The sequence below is a fragment of the Cynara cardunculus genome (genome assembly GCF_001531365.2).
Source record: "Cynara cardunculus var. scolymus isolate 2C chromosome LG 9, CcrdV1, whole genome shotgun sequence".
NCBI classification, from domain to species: domain Eukaryota; kingdom Viridiplantae; phylum Streptophyta; class Magnoliopsida; order Asterales; family Asteraceae; genus Cynara; species Cynara cardunculus.
This window is the reverse complement of record NC_037536.1, coordinates 14,454,584-14,459,755: the sequence shown is the minus strand read 5'-3', so window position 1 is coordinate 14,459,755 and position 5,172 is coordinate 14,454,584.

Below are 5,172 nucleotides of genomic sequence, written 5' to 3'. Positions count from 1 at the left end.
AGAAATTTCAAATAGTTAATTTGATACTAATATCGATATATTATTGTCAAAATTTTATGATATCTTCAAACATATATTTTATTCAAAAAAAAACATCATCGCTTTCTCAAAATCACATAAAGCMATATTATAACATCGACTAAGATAAAGAATAAAATAAAATATTAAAATCACGATGTATCTCGCTGCATTGTGCAAGTACGCTTCTAATATATATATATATATATATATATATATATATATATATATAAAATGCAAATTGAGAAAAATTGTTGAATGTGATATACTTAATATTTAAGAAGTATGAATAATATATACCAAATGATGATGAAAAAAGAACTATATGAGTAGAAAAAAACAACATATTCAACATTAGAAAAATATTTTGATTTCCAAAGTATCAATTCGATCAACCCGTATGGTTTAAATTAGGTTGAGATTTTTCAAACTACAAGCATTAAGTTGAATTGTTCAAATGTTTTCAACTCAATCAAACTAAACAATGAGCACCTCTAATGGTAAGATAATATTTTTTAGGCCATTATAAGAGAATGAATTGGAATACGATTTATTGGGCTAATTATCTCAACTGGGCACAAAAAAATGTAATTCATGACGCTTATTATTACCTGATGCCTCCTGGACTGTATTACTATTCTTTATGCCAACAACTTAGATTTCATGAAGAATGACTTGGGCCTCTACTTTGAAGTGGACTCATTCCAAAAACTATAGGGCCTTGGGGTTCTTTAAAATGTGATTTTTATTTTCCAATGTTGGGTATGGGTATAAGCCTTTGTTAATTGTTTTTTCCAAATGATGCTTAATTATCTTTGTAAAAATGGGTATGCCCATTTCTTTCATGTAATTTCCTTTTTTATTGAATAAAATTTTCCCGATGGTTCCATCCCTTTTTACCCAAAAAAAATAACCAATCACAATAAATACATTGGTGAATATATGTCTTTCTTTTAGAGTTGTTCATATAAAAATAATAAATATTTTTTAACAGAAAAATAGATTTGGATATAAACAAAAATCAGTTATGGAACATGCACTTATTCATATCCCTTTTAATTTATTTTAGACTTATCTCATAAATATTTTTTTTAAGTTTATTTCTAACAAAAAACATCAAAACCAATTTATAAATTATAAATTTAATGACAACCTTATGAATTTAATAATTTTTTTATTGAAATGTTTAGAAATCGTTTATTAGATACTTATCTTGATAAGTGTTACCAAAATATAGACAGACTACAACAGGTTGGTGGTGGAAATAAGCCATACAATGTCAAAAAAGGAAAGATGTAAAAAAGGAAAGGGTGGGGCTATAACGTGGTAATTCGGACTAAAAGGCACCATTTTATATAAAATCCTCATGAAATTCTATTAAGGCACCATGTGCAGTGCAGTGGCCAAAGCATGGTAATTCGGACCTATTAAGCACCATGTGCAGTGGCCAAAGCATGCTTCTAAAGGGGTGTCTTTCACTAAGGGTGGYTGGACCAAGTTAGATAAAATCCTCATGGAATTCTATTAAGTATCACATGACAGTTCCAGTTTTGCCTGGTAATCAATAATGACTATATAACAACTTCATACACTATACAAAAAGGTACAAACTATACAAAAAGGGTCAAGAGCTGAGTGGTCCAGTTGCATACAAGCTATACAAAAAGGTACGTGTGCTTATATATACATAGAGAGAGGTTTAGGAAAACTCAAAAAAATGAAAAATTAACACCCTAATAACTAAGCAGTCAGTCAGATAATTCATGTTTTACCTAAGCAGGGAACGTAGATTCACCTTTACACTTCTTCTCCTCCCAAGCAGTTGGATCAATGTTAGAACCACCAAAACTTGTTGCCTACACAAACAATAACATACATGGCTTCAACCATCATCAAGGCCAATCAACAATTGTTAATTTTAAGCTTGAGTTCCATTAAAGCAAAGATGTAAAAAAGGAAGGGTGGGCCAATAAGTTTCTGAAGCATGCAGTGAATGGGAAAACTGATCAATGGAGATTAAGTAAATGTGGATGCAATCTATTAAGCGCATTGCAAACTCGAGTACAAAGTGTAATGAAAAAACAAGTATTTTCTAACATGACAGCCCTCAAGTAGCTGTATTATAGTGTTTTCCATGTCATACATGATGCAAATATTTCATACAGAAGCTGAGTTCTCCAATTTTGGGTATATCAGATCAGAAGGGTCCAATGTTGAACATAAACATGTGATAATTGTTAGTATTTATTTTAAATTTTATGTTCTGATTATTSTAGGCTAAATTAGTTGTTTTGTTAAGATAACTATTGGTAATTTTATTATATATTGGTTGTAATTCCATGTGAAGTGATTGGTTTTCTAGCTTTTGATAAAATATTTTTCCTTCTGTTGACTGAATTAACATCTGTGCATGAAATCTTTATCCCTATAATGTATCCCTGGAGGTCCTTGAGTTTCTCGGGTGTGAAGTTTTGGATTTGGCCTCTAATTGTATATCTGCAGGCTTCATACATCATCTCCCTTGTGCACTTGTATAAATGAATAAATAGAATATGGAGAGACATACAGGGAGAGATGTTGCCTCTAGCAAACAGCCCAGTATAACCCACACAACACATTGTAATATTTTGCCTATTTTTATTTGATGTTTTTATTTAAATTCAAGCTAGCAAATTGGTAATCAGTTTTCTTGATACATTGAATAATGGTATTGCTCTATTCTAGCTACAGAGATATTGAGGGTCTCAGAGATGATAGTCAACCAAGGTCTTAATGACTTTGACAGACTGCCACTTGGAATCCCAAATCCTTCAAATCCCTTGAACATGATGACTGATGTTGCTGCTATAAGTGTAGGTTGTTGGGATGGAGATTCTAGCCAAAGTTCTCTTCAGAAAAAAGAATCAACAACATCCCAATTTCTATAGTTCTTCAAATCAAAGAAACTACAGTATACCAATATCAACATTCACATTAAAGTAGTAAAGAACATTTTTTCTGTTGTCATTCTACAGTATACCAATATCAACACATAATGGTTTTACCCCAAATCATGGTTTTGTGATGATATTAAAGAAAAATAATTACCTTTGAGAACCTCCAAAGAATCGCCTGAATCGCTTGATTCGCTTCACATGTCAGTCCTGAATCGCTTGAATCGCTCCACACAAACTAACCAAACTCAAAATCAAGTAAGAAAATACCCAATAAACCCTAACCTAACTCAAAATCAAGTAAGAAAATATGCAATAAACTAACTCACCTCCACAAAATCGGTTGAATCGTGTGGGATTTGAGAATCGCGTGACAGGAGCGTGAATCGTGCTTGATCATTTATAAACACTGTAAGTCGCCTGAATCGTTTTCTTGGAGAATGAATCGTCATCTCTGTAATCGTGCGTGGAGAGAGCGCGATAGAGATAGCCGGTCGTTGGGCAGAGGTGCGTTGGAAAGAGGAGCGTCTTTTGAAACTTGGAAGCGATAGAGGGCCAGCCGGATATGTATGCTTAAGGGTAGTACTAATGCATAAAGAAGTTATACATTTTTAAGACTTTAAGATTTTCTGCATTAAAGGGTAGTATCTTGTGCATGATAAAGTGTTTTTAGGACTTTGAGCAAATTTACTTTATAAAGTAGTATAGATTATTATTTAAGTTGTTGGGCACAATAATTGATTAAAGAAAACATTTATTATTTAAATAGGAAAAATTAAATGGGGATTTCACAATCATTATTTAAAAAAATATGGATAAGGTATTTTATTTGGATTTTTTTAAATATTTATAGACAGTTTATTGGATTTTGATTCTATTATTATTTTAATAAAAAAATATATAATTTATCTATACTATATCATAAAGTACTTGATAAAAACTCTTAAACACCATTTTTTATGTATGAAATATTGTTTATTGATACATATTAATTAAATTTTAAGATTACAAGTAAATTGTACATAAGTACAACTTATTAAAGCTTCATATTTGAATTTGTATAACTAACTGCAGATAAACATAATCAAATATTGGATAAACATCTTATTTCAAATATAAAAAATCTAAAATATAATGAAGATAATCATTGAGTTATAACAGAATACTTTAGTTATTATCTTTATAAAAAAAATTATATTATTAAACCTAAATTAAATTTCTTTGTTACTAAACCTAAATCAAATTATAATTAAAAAATTGAATTAAGAAAATTATATCAAAACATAAAAACTTTTAAAAAGTTTAATTTGATACTATATAAAACACTATCGTTTTCTCAAAACCACATAAAATTGTATTATATCGACATAAAAAAAGAATAAAACGAAATACTGAAATCAATATGTATTTCGATGCATTGCACGAGTACCCTTCTAGTATATATATATATGCCTAATCAAATCAGAACTGTTTTGTTTATGGTAACCATGAGATCCAATCTCAATCACAAATCAAAGGTTAAATTAAGAAATTAATAATTTTTGTAATTTTAACTTAAAATATTAATTAAGGGCATTTTAGGGATTTTATAAATATTTTCTCTCATCTCTGTTCGGCGAACCTTATTCCGATGAACTTTATGTGAACACAAGATACACACTGATACCTACCAACAATATTCATTGTGATACCCAGATATATATACAAGATGCATAATGTGATACCCTTTGTAACAATGAAAATAACGAAAATGCACACTATGATACATTTCATAAAGCAAAGAAAATACATTGTGATACATGTGAAACTTTGTGAACTTTATCACTATGATACACTTTGATTCACAAACATTTTTAAAATACAATGTATATTAAGTAACTGATATACTAGGTAACTAATTTTAATTAAATATATTTTTTTAAAATTTAATTAAATATTTTGATTAGGTAAATATTTTATCTATAAACATCTTAAACGAATGATTTACATTAGATCTTACAATTACTACAAATTAATCAGTTAGTATCTATACTATATTATAAAGCATTTGACAAAAAAACTCTTAAAAATCATTTTTTATGCATAAAATACTGTATATTGATGCATATTACTTAAAATTCAAGATTACAAGTAAATCATGCATAAGTACAACTTATTAAAGCTCCATGTTTGAATTCGTGTAACTAACTACGGATAAACATAATTAAATAGAAGATAAACA